This window comes from Pan troglodytes, chromosome 4 (genome assembly GCF_028858775.2).
Source record: "Pan troglodytes isolate AG18354 chromosome 4, NHGRI_mPanTro3-v2.0_pri, whole genome shotgun sequence".
In the NCBI taxonomy this organism is placed as follows: Eukaryota; Metazoa; Chordata; class Mammalia; order Primates; family Hominidae; genus Pan; species Pan troglodytes.
In genome coordinates, this window is record NC_072402.2 from 108,411,661 (window position 1) to 108,431,153 (window position 19,493).

At 37.2% G+C, this 19,493-nt stretch overlaps 1 protein-coding gene and 1 non-coding gene across 13 annotated transcripts in view; both read right to left on the reverse strand.

The window, feature by feature from the left end:
* The window catches only part of TMEM232 (transmembrane protein 232), a 326,702-nt gene that overhangs the window by 264,735 nt on the left and 42,474 nt on the right, over positions 1 to 19,493 (reverse strand). For 2 of the 12 annotated variants that reach the window (XM_054684514.2, XM_054684515.2), the window contains exon 2: positions 3,743 to 3,879. The exons of the other annotated variants lie outside the window; for them this stretch is intronic. The gene's annotated coding sequence lies outside the window, so the exon portion shown is untranslated. The remainder of the gene's footprint in view (positions 1 to 3,742; positions 3,880 to 19,493) is intronic. 12 annotated transcript variants of the gene reach the window in all.
* LOC112209349 (small nucleolar RNA SNORA51) lies at positions 8,231 to 8,363 on the reverse strand. The gene has a single exon (XR_002944090.1). It is a non-coding gene; the product is annotated as a small nucleolar RNA SNORA51 (small nucleolar RNA).

Genomic DNA, 19,493 nt, shown 5'->3' on the forward strand with positions numbered 1-19,493 from the left:
CCTCCTGGGCTTAAGCGACCTTCCCGCTTTGGCCGCTCAAATAACTGGGACTACAGGTGTGAGCCACCACGCCCATCTAATGTTTGTATGTATGTATGTATGTATGTATTTATTTAGTAGAGATGAGTTTTCACCATGTTGCCCAGGCTGATCTCAAACTCCTGAGCTCAAGAGATCCACTCCCTGCAGCCTCTGAAAGTGCTAGGATTATGGGAGTAAGCCACCATGCCGGACCCTTCATCTTTTATTTATTTATTTATTTATTTAATATACGGAGTTTCACTCTGTTGCCCAGGCTGGAGTGCAGTGGAGCAATTTCGGCTCATCGCAACCTCCACCTCCCGGGTTCGAGCGATTCTCCTGCCTCAGTTTCCCGAGTAGCTGGGATTACAGGCACCTGCCACCATGCCGGGCCAATATTTTGTATTTTTTAGTAGAGACGAGGATTCACCATGTTGGTCAGGCTGGTCTTGAACTCCTGAACTCAGGTGATCTGCCTGCCATAGCCTCCCAAAATGCTGGGATTACAGGCGTGAGCCACCGCGCCCTGCCTCATTGCTTGTGTAATAGCCATTCTAACAGATATAAGGTGATATCTCATTGTGGTCTCAATTTGCATTTCTCTGATGATTAGTGATGCAGAGCATCTTTTCATATATCTATTGGCCATTTGTGTATCTTCTTTTGAGAAATGTCTATCCAGGTTCTATGTTCATTTTTTTTAATTGTCTGCTTTTTTTTTCTATTGAGTTGTTTGAGTCCCTTAAATATATTGGATATTAATCTTTTTTTGGATGTGTGGTGTGCAAATATTTTTTTTCCATCTGCTATCTTAGTTTCAATTTGTGAGACACCAAGCAGAGAACCCAGCTGAATCTGCCTGGATTTGTGACCAAAAGAACTGTGAGATAGTAAATGAAAGTTATTTTAAACCTCTAAGTTGTTGTAATTTGTTTCGGTAGCAATAGAAAACTAAAACAAGATATCTCATAATTTAGCAATTATCATTGAAGTAGGTGATAATCTTTATATTGCAGTCTGTAAAAAGTTATCACTAAGCATCGTATTATTTGATGGAATGTTTAGATTTTATTTTCTAAAGAAGATTCACACATAAGGAGTTCATGAATCCAGAATCCATTTCTTTCTTTAAAATATAATTTGTTTGGGTGTAGAGTAATAGGAGAACTTATAGGAACTGGCTGCTGGTAAAACGTTTGACATTAAATTTTGAAAATACAGCATAATTTTATGTTAGGCAAAAAATTTAACATTCTTAAATTGATGATATTTGAAAAAAATTTCTTCTTTGATTCCCATCATCATACTTAGGTGAGACTCATTTTTCTACTATGAATATTATTCAAACAAAATACAGAAACAGTGGAGAGATACATTAGTTCATGCAAAGAATACTATTGAAATTCAATCCAAATTGGATAAAATTAAGAAGCATCAGAAAGATCACTGGTCACATTAAAAATTTTGATATTGATATACGTAATGTGTGTTCCCTATGTGCACATGGGTTGTTTTCTTGTTTGTTTAAAGACTTTACTTATTTATTTGTTTAGAGACAGAGTCTCACTCTGTCGCCCAGGCTAGAGTGCAATGGTGCAGTCTCTGCCCACTGTAACCTCCACCTCCCAGGTTCAAGCAATTCTCCTGCCTGAGCTACCTGAGTAGCTGGAATTACAGGCACCCAACACGAAGCCCGGCTAATTTTTGTATTTTTAGTAGAGATGGGGTTTCACCATGTTGCCTAGGATGGTCTCCAACTCCTGACCTCAGGTGATTCCCCTGCCTCAGCCTCCCAAAACATTGGGATTACAGGTGTGAGCCACCATGCCTAGCCTGACTTTACTTTTTTAGAGCGGTTTTAGAGCAAAATTGGAGAGGAAAGCACAGAAATTTCCCATATACCTCCAACTCCCATACATGCTCAGCCTGTCCTATTATCAACATCTGGACCAGAATGGTACATGTGTTATAATTGGTAAATCTACATCAACACATCATAATTACCCAAAGTCCATAGTTCACATTAGGGTTCACTCGGTGTTGCACATTCTATGGGTTTGGACAAATGTATAATGTCATGTATGCATTATAGTATCATACAGAGTGTTTCTGATGCCTTAAAAATCCTCTATGCTCTGTCTATTCATCAGCCCCACCACCCCGACCCCCCACCATGCCTGGCAACTAGCTTTTTAATGTCTGTAGTTTTGCCTTTTCCAGAATGTCTTATAGTTTGAATTAAACACTATGTAGCCTTTTCAGATTGGCTTATTTCATCTAGCGATATGCATTTAAGGTTCCTCCATGTCTTTTTATGACTTAATAGCACATTCATTTTTAGTGTTAAATAATATTCTACCATATTGATGTACCACTGTTTTCCATTTATCTACTGAAGGACATCTTAGTTGCTTTCAAGTTTTGAGAATTATAAAGCTGCTAAAACATTCATGTGCAGGTTTTTCTCTGGACTTAAGTTTTCAACTCCTCTTGGTAAGTAACAAGCAGCATGATTGCTGTACCTTATGGTAAGAGTATTTCTTACAAAGTAAGCTTTGTAAGAAACCACCAAATTGTCTTCCAAAGTGGCCGTACCATTTTTTATTCCCACCAGCATCAAATGACAGCACCTGTTGTTCCATGTCCTTGCCAGGACGTGGTGTTGTCAGTGTTCTGACTTTTGGCCATTCTAATAGTGTGTGTGGTATCTCATTATTGCTTTAATTTGCATTTCTCTGATGACTTATGATATAGAGTATCTTTTCACATGTTTATTTGCCATCTATATTTCATCTTTGTTGAGGTGCTGTTAAGGTTTTTGGTCCATTTTTAATCATGTTGCTTGTTTTTTTCTTTTCGAGTTTCTAAGAGCTCCGTGTATATTTTGAATAACATCTTTTATCGAATGAGTCTTTTGCAAATGATTCCTCACAGTCTGTGCCTGCCTTCTCATTTTATTGGGATTGTCTTTAACAGGACAGAAGTTGAAATTTAATGAAGTTGACCTTATCAATTTTTTTTCATAGATCATGTATTTGGTGTCATATCTAAAAAGTCATCACCATATTCCAGGTCATCTAGATTTTTATCTGCATATAGATTTTTAACATATAAAATTATTCTTTCACTAATATCTTTGTTTTGTTATGATTGAGGAATGACAAAAAGTTATGAGCATAATATTTATCTCCATATTAATTAGTTACATGTATTTTCACTCATTAATATATATAATTTTGCAATTGTTTTCCTTTCCACTGTGTTATATTTGTGTAGATTATATTTACTCAAAAGCAATTTTATGTCTGTTGATTCTAAGTATTTACATTTGATTTTTGGGTGTCTTTTTATTTTTCATTTTATGGTAATTATCTTTCATTTTAATTTTTCCATGACAATTTGGAAGTTTTAAAATTGGTACTCTACAGAGAGTTGGAAAAGCATCTTTAAAAAGTAATCATATGTCTGCTGATTCCTTACATCCTAACTCCAGACCTATTACATTTAGTCTCTGGAGTTGTCCAGGAATGTGTGTTTGTCCTGTTTTGTTTCAAGCTCCCCAGGTGAGTTTAATATGCAACCCAAGGCCTGGTGCAGTGGCTCACGTCTGTAATCCCAGCACTTTGGGAGGCTGAGGCAGGAGGATCATCTGAGGTAGGGAGTTCAAGACCAGCCTGGCCAACATGGTGAAACCCCTTCTCTACTAAAAATAAAAAATTACCTGGGTGTGGTGGCACATGTCTGTAATCCAGCTACTCGGGAGGCTGAGGCATGAGAATCACTTGAACCCGGGAGGTGGAGGCTGCGGTGAGCCGATGCTGTGCCATTGCACTCCAGCCTAGGCAACAGAGTGAGACTCTATCTCAAAAAAAAAAAAAAAAAAAAAGCAACCTAAGTAGCTTAAAGTCATTGTGTAACAAAATCAGAGCTTTGACATAAACATGAAAAGTATAAGGTTTGCAGAGATGTAGGAAGTAGAATAATCTTTTTCTTGATCTTCTTTTATTTTGTTCTTTAGCTTTGGTCAAGTACAATCCCTTACTCTAACATAAACATTTTTCTATTATTGAGTAAAACCATATTCTAAAGCAGAAAACCTTCTCTAAAAAGAAGCTATGTCTTTTTTTTGGAAAAAAATAGAAAATAATTAGAATCAGAAAATCTGTGTTAAAATAACTGCACTGACATTAACATATTTTTCATATTTGAGGAAGGGGGTTCAGAAGGTCACAGGAGTTAGGGAAGGAGGGAAAAAGAAAGTAAAATCACCTAAGGAGTTTTTAAATTAACCCATCTAATCTGATTTGCCTTAAAGGAGAGAGGAAAAGGAGGTGTGGGTAGCGGTAGAGAAGAATCTGCAAAGAGAAAGGAGGAAGAAAAGGGGTAAAGAGAGAGGGAAAAGAGAAGGGTGAGGGCAGAGTGAAATGGGGATTGTTTCAAACTATACACAACGACACTCCAACACCAGGATTCTGCCAATACCGTTCTAGACGCTCTAAGAGCTCCAGCAAAGAGGTTGAGGAGGAAGGAAATGTGCAGTTCATAAAAGCCAGGGGAGGTAGTTCTTCATGGGCTCACTGGTTGAAAACCACTTGTACGTGACAATTTCTCAGGTAGTGTCGATAGCCATAAAAAGACTAGAAATTTGGCCGAGGGGTGAGACTCCCAGTGATGCCTGCAAGGATTAACTGAGGACCAGGGAGGAATGTAAACAGCCACATCTGTATCTTCTATGGCAATTGCTTCCGGGAGGAGCAGGGCAGCAGGAAGGTGGGCAGGAATGCTAGGTACTTGGCTTCTGGATCCCTCTTCCCTAATTATTCAATAAGCACTCCCTACCTGTTCAAGTTTCAGTTTCTCACCTGTAAAACAGAAATAATATCTAAGCAGAGTTGCCTGAGGATTAAGTAAGATAAAATATTCCCCATATTGTAGGGTGTCAGTGAATGATAGCCATTTAATAGTTGAATGCGCGAGAGAGATTAAATATCTATCTTCATCCGAAAAAGGGGGGTTTGTGTTATTCATTGTTGGACCTAAATTCTCAAAGACACTTTGAAGTAGAGTGGCATATTTAAATGGTTGAGAACCATTTGCCAGAAGAGATTAGCAAAAACAAGTTACAGTTACAAGTTTAAGTGGAGTTGAATAATAGAACTTGGTCACAAATACTAATCAGTAATGGAGTTCAAACATTCAGCTTCTAAAATGCTATTTGCTAAAAAGAAAGTCTTGAACCATCTATTAAAACCTACTGCAGAAATAATTCATAACATTTCATTCCTTCTCGGGACAGTTATATGCATAGAGCATGTTGACTTGTGAATTGTACAAAAAGGAGCCAACAGGAGCATATTTCATGATATTTCATAGTCTTTAGTAACCCCCAGACCATTTTACAACAGAAATAAAAAAATAAAATGAGGCTAAAAATTTTAACTTCTTCTGCTATTAAGACACATTTTTTTTACTTTGCAGGAAAATCACAATTAAATGTAAAGAAACTAAAATGAACTTGTTAAATTGGATTATTTCACTTTTACATCACTGTCAAGAAGTAGCTATAATTTTTCCTGAATCAGCAAAAGATGATGTAAAAGGAAATAATAGCTTTAAGTAAATTAAAATTATCCTTAAGATTAAAATATCCTTTTTATTTTCTACAGTCCCAAAACACAGGGTACTCATTGAATTTGTGGGTAGAAATGGAAATAAAACATTAAGTGAATAAAAATGATCTGAATGATTGAATTGCTCTCCCTTTAAAATAAGCAAAACCTTCCCTAAATAATGAAATGAAAGGTTAAAAAAAAACAACAACAATTATTTTAGACACCAACTATTTCTAGGACCCAGCTCTCTGCTTGCTCTAATGTTCTTGGCTTATAAAGCATCCCACTGTGGAAGATGGTCTAAAGTAGCTGCCACATTTTCTTTACTACTTCCCAGGGGTAAATTCTGATAATTTAAATAGATTTCAAAAATTTACCTTGCATATTTATCTGAAATGGCCAAAAAAATGGCTTGATTTCAGGCTTTAATTATATCAGATATGGTTTTTATATTAAATGATATTTACTCTTAAATTTATTCTAGTACAAAAAATGTAGTATCTGGAATATAGTTTCTGCTATGACCTCAGCTTTGAGATGATCTCTCCAAGGCTGACAAGAATATCCCAGTAGACAAATCCACTATGAGCTTTTCAGTACTGATCTTACCTGATCCCTCCATGGTATCTGACCCTGCCAACCACCCCTTCTGGAATTAAGTGTCTTCTTTCTCATTCATCATTACACTCCTAGGACATTTGGCTTTTCTCCCTCTCAGACTTCTGTGTGGTATGGTGGGTAAGTGTGCAATGCAGGAATCAGCAGCTTACTTTAATCCTTGCTCCAGAACAGACTATGTCTGTTTCACTGTGCAGATTACTTTAACTGCAGGTGCCTCAGTTATCTCATCTACAAATAGGGATTATATTGGTCTTGCTTGTTAATGGGATCTTACTATCCAAGTGGAAAGGAACACTTATTACTTATTATGTGTTTTTTTGTATAATACCCTTTTAATTAATTATATAAATGGACTAAGCAATAAATACTTTAAACATGAAAATATTCCAAAATTAGTACATCAAAATGTGTGGGTTTAATTGATAACTATAAAATATAGGTTAAAAATAAATGGAGATTTATTAACCTTTGTGCATAGCTGGCCTTTTATAATAAAATACTGAAAGTACTGATTCACAATTACATAGATGTAACAATTTTAAGCATTAAATTATAAATTACAAAGAGATACACACACACACACATATATATGTTGTGGCCTTGTAATATATATATAGTACTTGTGATTCTCTTAGATGTTTAAACAACCAAAAAAATACAATATCTAATATTATAATAATCAAAAGAATAACCAGCATGCTTAAACAAAAACTGCTTTTAAAATTGTTAATAAAATCATTTTAATTATTTTTATCATTATCTATTTTTATTATGCTCATTCTTTCTTTCCAGAATATCTTCCTAAGGCTTTTAGTAATTTTATTATTATTATGCCTTTTTAGAGTTTCAACAATCTTATTATATTCTATACAAAAATATACAAAATTTTGAGCCACTCAAGGTTATATAATCTGTGGCATTATGGGAAAGGGTACTTATTGGGAAATATTACCTATTAACCTAGCTGCAAAAATTTCTAAACAAAACATAAGAAAACCATACCTAGGGATATCAATAAAAAAGAATCCATTATAACGGAGATGGGTTTAGTCTCAGAAGAGCAAGGATGATTTAATACTGTAAAATCTATTTTTACAGACCATAACATTGGTGTATTGATGTACTTAAAGCAAAATAGTAGGAAATATTTTGATATATGCCAAAGAATAATTCCATTAAATTCAGTTTCCATTCATAATTCTAAAAACAAATAAAAAAACTTTCCAAGCTAAGAATAGTTCTCCTTATTTTAATTAAATGTATCTAGGAAAAACTAAAACAAACATGATAATTAACCATAAATCATTGGAAGCTTTATCTTAAAAGCCAGAAACCACAAAAGGGTGTCTATATCATTACTACTACTCAAAATGTAATAGTCAGTTGCAGTCAAGAATAACCTTAAAAAGAAAAAGAATAAAGAATATAAATATGTGAAAAGAAGAGGGACCATATTTATTTTTTAAATATTTACAGTAAAATCTCTGAAGAATCTGTATATACAAAAAATAGATTATATCCAATTAAGAAGAGATTTCTGGATAAACAATTAATACAGAAAAGTTAGTGACATGAGTTTTAGTGCCAGTAAAGATGGCTTTTGGCTCCTGTCTCTAAAAGCAACTTTGAAGGACTAAAGAAGGAAACGTGAAATCCAAGATATTATAGATTAAAAGAAAAAAAAAAACACTTGAGCTAAGCCCCTGGAGAAATGAAAAGCTATTTTAAACATGTTAGAGAAAGAGGTTTGTAAGTGCAGCTCTGTGAGAATAAATTAGTAAACAGGAGTTCGAGTTATTCTTTTTAACTACTGATAAGTATGCAACAACAAACAACAAAAATTTAGCAAAGTTATAGAAGCAATATAATTACTATGCTTGACCAAATGGACATATAGAGAATTCTATATTTATTTATTAGAGAATATACATTTTTCCCAAACACACAAGAACAATTTATCTCTCTCTTGTTTTTTTCTATGTCCCCCCTATTCACAATATAGACAAGGCACAGGACCTGGGCTGAGTTGTATATGGGGTGTGTTTACTCTATCTCTTTTTTCTGTACAGTCAATGCAAGCACACAGCTAGTTGTAAGCACCAGGAGGCCAACAATTTCTAAAACTTGATCACATGCTAGCTTAGAAAGTATGTCTTAACGAATTGCAAAATGTAGGTAATCTACATGAGTAGATTATATTCCCTGACATCAAAACACAATTGAGTTAAAAAATTATAACAAAAGGATAAATTAACTCTACATATATTGGGAAATAAAAAACACTAATTCTAGGTCAACTACGGCTCAAAAAAAGAAATAACAATGAAATTTGAAAAATATTTAGAATTAAATGATAGTAAAATACTACATATAAAAACTTATGATGTGCAAGAAAATGGCACTTCAGAGGAAATGTTACATAAACATTCATCTAACAGCAAGGGAAAGCTAAAAATTAATTAACCAACATTACAAATGGAAAAAATAACAGCAAAGTAGACCCCAAAAAAGTAGAAGTGAAGTTTTAAGAGCAGATATTGGTGATATACAGAACAAAATCTGAGAAAGATCAACAAAGCCAATATGATCAAAATCATTAGTCTTTGGAAAAATTCACATTAAAAGCATAATGAACTTCTATTTCATACTAACTAGAATTGCTAACATTAAAAAAACTGACATTACCAAATTCTGAGGAATATAGAACAATGAAACTCTAATACGTTGCTGATGGAAGTGAAAATAAGCTATAACAATGTAGGAAATCTATTTGTCTGTGCCTTTGTAAGTTAACTGTACACCTACACCCTGAGCTAGAAATTCCATTCCCAAAGCAATGAAAACACTGTCATAAAAAGACTTGTACAAGAATGCCTATAGTACTGTTATTCGCAATAGTCCCAAACCAGAAACAACTCAACCATCTGTCAGTGGGAAAATGGATAAACAATTTGTGGTATGTTTATATAATAGGATTATTCTCAGTAACAACAAAGAACAAATTAATGCTACAAGCAACGACATGCATAAATCTCAAAAATACTACATTGAGTGAAAAAAGCCAAACACAAAAGTGTACATACTATGTGATTTCATATATGAGAAATTCAAGCACAGACAAAACTACTGCATGGTGATGGTCTCTGGGAGGTGTAAGGATTGAATGGAAGGTGGCATGATGGAAATATTATATATTAGGGATGGTAACATGGGTATATGTATGTATCAAAACTCAATGAAACAGATTAAATTTTTAAAGATGACCACAGCAGTATCTCCCATACTGTATGTTGTGCAATGTGACCTTGCCACTCCCCCAAACAAGAGATAGAGTCTAATCCCAAGACTTGTGAATCTGGGCTTAATTTAGTGACTTAGTTGACTAACAGAATGTGGCAGAAGTGACACTCTAGGACTTCAGAGGCCAAACTACTAAAAAAGCCTTACAGTTTGCTCCTGGGTCTCTTGGGACATGCAGAATCCAGCCACCATGCTATGAGAAGGCAATGTCACATGGAGAGCCATGTATAGAGGATCAGGTTTATAGTTCTAACCAAGTGCGCAAGTAACAGCAAGCAGAAACTGCCAGGCATGTGAGAGAGCCATTTTGGTTGTCTAACCCAATCAAGTCTTCAGATGACTAGAGACTCAGGTGACATCAAACCACATCCTGTGGTTTAAGGAGATACCCCAAATGATAATTATCCAGACAAGACAGTCAACTCCAAAACTGTGTGAGTTGATAAAAAAAAAATTGTTTTAAGCCACTAAGTTATAGATAACCAGAACCCTTATTGAGTTGTATGAACATTTGTACATTTCACTATATGCAAATTTTACCTCAGTACAAATAAGATTATAAGAGAAAATACCGTATTTGAATTAGGTTTAGCGACATATAACAGAAATAAAAATAACGGCTCAAACAGTATAGAAGCATATTTCTCTCTGATGTACGAAAATAAAAAATAAAAGAATGTAAAAGTTCAAAAACAATGTAGGGTGTATTGGGCAGCTTCACAGTCATGAGACCAAGGCTCTGTCTAAATCTTCCTTTCATGGTCATTGTTAGGCCTCCCCTGACTTCAGGTTGTTCACAGGCTCATGTAGCATCAAATCACTGGGGAGCTACTATTGGTCATTATGTATTATTGATCCTCATCTTCAAAGGAGCACTGTTAATCAAGTCTGCTTTTCATCCCTTTTTCATTCTCCCAAGTCAGGATGCCATTATCTCTGTCCTAGATTAATACAATAACTGCTTATCTACCATTCTCCTTCTGACCTTTCTTCCCCCTGAGAAAAGAAAAATAACTCAGGGGAGTTTGAATAGTGCTGCCTCACCCATTATCTTCATGTTCTTGGAATTTGTGGCACAAGAACCAGGCACAGCTAATCAACACTTTATGTTATTTTAATGTAAGTGATTGGTAAACAGCTTAGGAACTGCCTCTTCTTTCCTTTAAAAACCCACATGTAACTGCTGCTAATCGGAGCATATATTCAGGGCAACTTGAATCTGTCTCTTGGGTTGCAGTCCTCAAATCTGACCCAAAATAAACTCTCTATATTAATTTTCTCTCCATTTTTTTCCTTTAGGTTGATATTCTAGTCTCATCTTTTACATGACTCCCAAACATAAATCTCCTAATCATTTCACTCTTCTACCAGCCTTTCAGACCCTTTAATTTCAGACCCTGTAATACAACCTTATTGCCAATAAAATAAAATCCAAACTCATAGGGACTATCCAGATTCCTGGAGCATAAGGTTTGAGTATATGCTTTATATTTATATCTATTGTTTTGGGAAAAAAAGGTAGTTTTGGTTTCTATTACAAAGTCAAATTTTCTCTTTCTCTTTGTCTCTCTCTCTCTCTGTCTCTCCCTCTCTCTCATGTGTGTGTATATACACACACACACATATTCACATATATATACATACATATTATAAATCCTAATTGCAAACCTTTGGTGCAAAATATGTTGGAAAATGGATTATCTTATTCATTTTGGGGTCCCACACTTACATTAGAAAACACCATTTGGAAATTTGCAGGTAGTGTGAAGGGAAAGGTGAGGCAATGTAACACAATGTCCCTTCTGGAAATAGTTAAAAAAATAAAAATGTTTGGTTTGTAAAAGAGAAGTAGAGACATATAGGTGATGGGACATCATTGATGTCTCTTAAGTATGAAGGCTTTGCATATTTTGTTTAGTAACTCCTCTCTCTTCATGGTTTGTACTTCTCTACTCTGAGGGTGTGTGTGTGTGTGTGTGTGTGTGTGTAATTTTTAATAGTCTTGCTTTGACAATTAAGTTATTAATTTATCCACAAATGAGTTCTGGCAGAAGATAAATGTAGAATTTCATTTCTTTATGGATAACCATATAGATACATAGAGACATAGGTAGTTGGATAGATGAAGATTTTCTTCCATTCATGCCTGAACTTCAAGGCAGAAAGCTGAAGCTGCCTTATATTATGATTTCAGAAGACAAAAGTAAAAAGCTAAGCTTGTTGAAGAGATGACAGTAAGTGTCATATGGGGAGAAACAAAATTCTTGGGATTGTGGAGAGAGAGAGATGTCTCCTGAGACTGGAATGTAACAGAAGTCATTCAGATACATTCCTCTGTTGGAGTAGCATTCCCAGAAGGTGACAGCACCTCAAAAGAAATGGCTGGGCCTTGTGCCTTAGGAGACTGGACCCCACAGCCTAGTAGAGGCATAAAAATCTTCCCTGGGCCTAACTGTGGCCCATAAGAGGTATGACAAACCAAAGGAGCCCATATAGATGGGACAATTGACCCAATACCCTGAGGTACCTCTCCAGTGCTTTGTTGATGCATGAGCACTGTGAAAGGAAATTAAATTTTGGGACCCCAAACTCATTTAGCCAAAAGGAAAAGTCAAGCTGGGAACTGGGTCACGCAAACCTGCCTCCACCTTTTGGCTGCTAAATAAGATGGCTACACAATGAAAACGTACTTGCCTCCCCCATGTTTTGCCCACAGGGAAATTCCTGGTGAGCTGTTAAAACTTCACTATGGCAATGCAAATTGATAGCTTTATAAAAATGCAGTCAACCCAGCTCTCCAGACACAAATGCATATCTTGTTGTTCCCCTACCCCATTTGTCGGTGTTATGTAAAATGAAGATTCTCCCCATTTTTCCTTTGACCCTTTTGTTTTTGTGAAAACTGTATGCTTCTCAATAGACCACCCTTTCCCTTTTAAATTTGGACCCCTCAAAATCATCTTGAGAGAAAGGCATAGACCTGTCTCCCAGGCGCATCCTTAACTTTGGCAAATAAATCTCCAAAAATGATTGAGACTTGTCTTCCATTGACAGTACCCAGGACCTTTGTAAACCCTGGGGCAAGGGCAGGCCTAATAACAATTGAGAGGAAATATTCAACCAATCAAGCAAAACAGAGTCTTGGAGTAGCCAATTTAAAGAAAGTATAGAAATACTATTTATTGCATACATATATATGTTCATCAACTGATTCATAACTACTATTTAAATTTAAACTTTATAGTACTAAATTTAAAAATTGGCAATTTTTTTTCAGAAATAGTAAGTATAAATATAATCTGTAATCAACACAAAACAGTAATATTCAAAATACTGAAAACTGAAGCATTTAAAGTGTTTACAGGTGCTTTAGAAACCCTTGGACAAGATAGGAAGAATCAATATCGTGAAAATGGCCATACTGCTCAAAGTAATTAATAGATTCAATGCTATCCCCATCAAGCTACCATTGACTTTCTTCACAGAATTAGGAAAAAACTTCTTTAAATTTCATATGGAACCAAAAAAAGGGCCCATATAGCCAAGACAATCCTAAGCAAAAAGAACAAACCTGGAGGCATCACACTACCTGACTTCAAACGATACTACAAGGCTACAGTAACCAAAACAGCATGGTACTGGTACCAAAACAGATATATAGACCAATGAAACAGAATAGAGGCCACAGAAATAATGTCACACATCTACAACCATCTGATCTTTGACAAACCTGACAAAAACAAACAATGGGGAAAGGATTCCCCATTTAATAAATGGTATTGGGAAAACTGGCTAGCCATATGCAGAAAACTGAAACTGGACCCCTTCCTTACACCTTATACAAAAATTAACTCAAGATGGTTTAAAAACTTAAATGTAAAACCTAAAACCATAAAAACCTTAGAAGAAAACCTAGGCAATACCATTCAGGACATAGGCATGGGCAAAGACTTCATGACTAAAACACCAAAAGCAATGGCAACAAAAGCCAAAATTGACAAATGGGATCTAATTAAACTAAAGAGCTTCTAGACAGCAAAAGGAAGTATCATCAGAGTGAACAGGCAACCTACAGTATGGAATAAAATTTTTTTCAGTCTATCCATCTGACAAAGGGCTAATATCCAGAATCTAAAATGAATTTAAACAAATTTACAAGAAATAAACAACCCCTTCAAAAAGTGGGTAAACAGACACTTCTCAAAAGAAGACATTTATGTGGTCAAAAAACATATGAAAAAAGGCTCATCATCACTGGTCATTAGAGAAATGCAAATCAAAACCACAATGAGATACCATATCATACCACTTAGAATGGCGATCATTAAAAAGTCAGGAAACAATGCATGCTATAGAGGATGTGGAGAAATAGGAATGCTTTTACACTGTTAGTGGGAGTGTAAATTAGTTCAACCATTGTGGAAGACAGTGTAGTGATTCCTCAATGATCTAGAACCAGAAATACTATTTGACCCAGCAATCCCATTACTGGGTATATACCCAAAGGATTATAAATCATCCTACTATAAACACACATGCACACATATGCTTATTGCAGCACTATTCACAGTAGCAAAGACTTGGAACCAGCCCAAATACTCATCAATGATAGACTGGATAAAGAAAATGTAGCACATACACACCATGGAATACTATGCAGCCATTAAAAAGGATGAATTCATGTCCTTTGAAGGTACATGGATGAAGCTGGAAACCATCATTCTCAGCAAACTAACACAGGAACAGAAAACCAAACACCACATGTTCTCACTCATAAGTGGGAGTTGAACAATGAGAACATGTGGACATAGGGAGGGGAACGTCAAACACTAGGGACTGTTGGGGGTGTGGGGGTAGGGGAGGGATAGCAATAGGAGAAATACCTAAGGTAGATGACAGGTTGATGGGTGCAGCAAACCACCATGGCAAGTGTAGCAAACCACCATGGCATGTGTAGAAAACCACCATGACACGTGCATACCTATGTAACAAACCTACATGTTCTGCACATGTATCCCAGAACTCAAAGTATAAGGAAAAAAAAAAAAGAAAGAAAGAAAGAAAGGAAGCTTTGGACAATGAGGAAAATGAATTAAAAAGCATCATTAAAGTTTAAACAGGAAATATTTCCATTCCTATCAATCACTTATTTACTAATTTATTCAGGAAAATCACAATGAGCTGATACTGAAATTATAAAGTCCTGTTCTGGCATACTTAGTTAAATATTTCAAATCTCCTTTATTCACCATAGGAAGCCCTTTGTCTTTGATGCAAACTGCTAACGTGATGAATGGTTTAGGAAGGAGCTACAAAAGGTGTAATTGTCCATGAATTCTTATATTGGATTTATGTTGTATGCCAGTACTTTTTATTTATTTGCAACTATCAGAAAAAGAAAAATGGAAATAAAATTCTAAAAGTGGGCCAAGATGGCTTCAGGTTAGCCATATGCATAATAAAAAATAGGCCTACATACTAAAGCTGAACTCTCCTCTGCAGGGCTGGATTCTGTCAAATATTTCATCAATGTTTACTGATTACAACTTTGTCTATCAGATAAAACACAAAGGCAAGATATAATAAGTCATCACTTTCCAGACCATAAGAAACCTACATGCTCATTAACATTTTACCCTACATACCGTAACCACATATTTGCTTTATCTTACATGTAATGTAAATGAGCATCACTCAAAATTATAAGAATGTCACTTTCACTTCACTGCTCCCCTTCTTCTATTTCCTATGTAACAGAATGTATAAATACAGTGTTTTGTGTAGCTCATTTGGGAACACATTCTCAATTCTTTTGTTTGTTTTTTGTTTTTTTGAGATGGAGTCTCGCTCTGTCGCCCAGGCTGGAGTGCAGTGGCGCGATCTCGGCTCACTGCAAGCCCCGCCTCCTGGGTTCATGCCATTCTCTTGCCTCAGCCTCCTGAGTAGCTGGGACTACAGGCGCCCGCCACCATGCCCGGCTAATTTTTTTGTATTTTTAGTGGAGACGGGGTTTCACCCTGTTAGCCAGGATGCTCTGGTACTCCTGACTCAAGATCTGCCCGCCTCGGCCTCCGAAAGCGCTGGCATTACTGTTGTGAGCCACCACGCCCGGCCACATTCTCAGTTTGCACTGACTGAGTCTGTGTTTCCCAAGCTATTAGTCCTCAAACTTGGATCAGAATAAAATTAACTTAAAATTTCTTTAAGGTGAGGGTGGAGCCAAGATGGCCGAATAGCAGCAGCTCCAGGCTACAGCTCCCAACGTGAGCAATGCAGAAGATGGGTGATTTCTGCATATCCAACTGAGGTACCGGGTTCATCTCACTGGGGAGTGCCGGACAGTGGGTGCAGGAGAGTGGGTGCAGCGCACTGTGTGTGAGCTGAAGCAGGGCGAGACGTCGCCTCACACAGGAAGCGCAAGGAGTCAGGGAATTCCCTTTCCTAGTCAAAGAAAGGGGTGACAGACGGCACATGGAATATCGGGTCACTCCCACCCTAATACTGCGCTTTTCCAACGGGCTTAACAAACGGCACACCAGGAGATTATATCTCACACCTGGCTCAGAGGGTCTTACACCCATGGAGCATCACTCATTGCTAGCACAGCAGTCTGAGATCAAACTGCAAGGCAGCAGCAAGGCTGGGGGAGGGGTGCCCGCCATTGCCAAGGCTTGAGTAGGTAAACAAAGTGGCCAAGAAGCTCGAACTGGGTAGAGCCCATCACAGCTCAAGGAGGCCTGCCTGCCTCTGTAGGCTCCACCTCTAGGGGCAGGGCACAGACAAAGAAAAGGCAGCAGTAACCTCTGCAGACTTAAATGTCCCTGTCTGACAGCTTTGAAGAGAGTAGCAGTTCTCCCAGCACGCAGTTTGAGATCTGAGAACAGGCAGACTGCCTCCTCAAGTGGGTCCCTGACCCCCGAGTAGCCTAACTGGGAAGCACCCCCCAGTAGGGGCAGTCTGACACCTCACATGGCTGGGTACTCCTCTGAGACAAAACAACCAGAGGAACAATCAGGCAGCAGCATTTGCGGTTCACCAATATCCACTGTTCCGCAGCCACTGCTGCTGATACCCAGGCAAACAGCGTCTGGAACGGACCTCCAGCAAACTCCAACAGACCTGCAGCTGAGGGTACTGACTGTTAGAAGGAAAACTAACAAACAGAAAGGACATCCACACCAAAAACCCATCTGTACGTCACTATCATCAAAGACCAAAGGTAGATAAAACCACAAAGATGGGGAAAAAACAGAGCAGAAAAACCGGAAATTCTAAAAATCAGAGCGCCTCTCCTCCTCCAAAGGAATGCAGCTCTTCACCAGCAACAGAAGAAAGCTGGATAGAGAATGACTTTGACAAGTTGAGAGAAGAAGGCTTCAGAAGATCAAACTACTCCGAGCTAAAGGAGGAAGTTCCAACCAATGGCAAAGAAGTTAAAAACCCTGAAAAACAATTAGATGAATGGCTAACTAGAATAACCAATGCAGAGAAGTCCTTAAAGGACCTGATGGAGCTGAAAACCATGGCACAAGAACTACGTGACGAATCCACAAGCCTCAGTAGCCGATGTGATCAACTGGAAGAAAGGGTAACAATGATGGAAGACGAAATGAATGAAATGAAGCAAGAAGAGAAGTTTAGAGAAAAAAGAATAAAAAGAAACAAACAAAGCCTCCAAGAAATATGGGACTATGTGAAAAGACCAAATCTACGTCTGACTGGTGTACCTGAAAGTGACGGGGAGAATGGAACCAAGTTGGAAAACACTCTGTAGGATATTATCCAGGAGAACTTCCCCAATCTACCAAGGCAGGCCAACATTCAAATTCAGGAAATACAGAGAATGCCACAAAGATACTCCTCGAGAAGAGCAACTCCAAGACACATAATTGGCAGATTCACCAAAGTTGAAATGAAGGAAAAAATGTTAAGCGCAACCAGAGAGAAAGGTCGGGATACCCACAAAGGGAAGCCCATCAGACTAACAGCGGATCTCTCGGCAGCAACTCTACAAGCCAGAAGAGAGTGGGGGCCAATATTCAACATTCTTAAGGAAAAGAATTTTCAATCCAGAATTTCATATCCAGCCAAACTAAGCTTCATAAGTGAAGGAGAAATAAAATACTTTACAGACAAGCAAATGCTGAGAGATTCTGTCACCACCAGGCCTGCCCTAAAAGAGCTCCTGAAGGAAGCACTCAACATGGAAAGGAACAACCAGTACCAGCCACTGCAAAAACATGCCAAATTGTAAAGACCATCAAGGCTAGGAAGAAACTGCATCAACTAACGAGCAAAATAACCAGCTAACATCATAATGACAGGATCAAATTCACACATAACAATATTAACCTTAAATGGAAATGGGCTAAATGCTACAATTAAAAGACACAGACAGGCAAACTGGATAAAGAGTCAAGACCCATCAGTGTGCTGTATTCAGGAAACCCATCTCACGTGCAGAGATACACATAGGCTCAAAATAAAGGGATGGAGGAAGATCTACCAAGCAAATGGAAAACAAAAAAAGGCAGGGGTTGCAATCCTAGTCTTGGATAAAACAGACTTTAAACCAACAAAGATCAACAGAGACAAAGAAGGCCATTACATAATGGTAAAGGGATCAATTCAGCAAGAAGAACTAACTATCCTAAATATATACGCACCCAATACAGGAGCACCAAGATTCATAGAGCAAGTCCTTAGTGACCTACAAAGAGACTTAGACTCCCACACAATAATAATGGGAGACTTTAACACCCCACTGTCAACATTAGACAGATCAAAGAGACAGAAAGTTCACAAGGATATCCTGGAATTGAACACAGCTCTGCACCAAGAGGACTTAATAGACATCTACAGAACTCTCCACCCCAAATCAACAGAATATACATTCTTTTCAGCACCACACCACACCTATTCCAAAATTGAACACATAGTTGGAAGTAAAGCTCTCCTCAGCAAATGTAAAAGAATAGAAATTATAACAAACTGTCTCTCAGACCACAGTGCAATCAAACTAGAACTCAGGATTCAGAAACTCACTCAAAACCACTCAACTACATGGAAACTGAACAACCTGCTCCTGAATGACTACTGGGTACATAAAGAAATGAAGGCAGAAATAAAGATGTTCTTTGAAACCAATGAGAACAAAGACACAACATACCAGAATCTCTGGGACACATTCAAAGCAGTGTGTAGAGGGAAATTTATAGCACTAAATGCCCACAAGAGAAAGCAGGAAAGATCTAAAATTGACACACTAACATCACAATTAAAAGAACTAGAGAAGCAAGAGCAAACACATTCAAAAGCTAGCAGAAGGCAAGAAATAACTAAGATCAGAGCAGAACTGAAGGAAATAGAGACACAAAAAACCCTTCAAAAAATCAATGAATCCAGGAGCTGGTTTTTTGAAAAGATCAACAAAATGGATAGACTGCTAGCAAGACTAATAAAGAAGAAAAGAGAGAAGAATCAAATAGACACAATAAAAAATGATAAAGGGGTAACACCACCGATCCCACAGAAATACAAACTACCATCAGAGAATACTATAAACACCTCTATGCAAATAAACAAGAAAATCTAGAAGAAATGGATAAATTCCTTGACACATACACCCTCCAAAAACTAAACCAGCAAGAAGTTGAATCTCTGAATAGACCAATAACAGGATCTGAAATTGAGGCAATAATTAATAGCTTACCAACCAAAAAAAGTCCAGGACAAGATGGATTCACAGCCGAATTCTACCAGAGGTACAAGGAAAAGCTGGTACCATTCCTTCTGAAACTATTCCAATTGATAGAAAAAAGAGGGAATCCTCCCTAACTCATTTTATGAGGCCAGCATCATCCTGATACCAAAGCCTAGCAGAGACACAACAAAAAAAGAGAATTTTAGACCAATATCCTTGATGAACATTGATGCAAA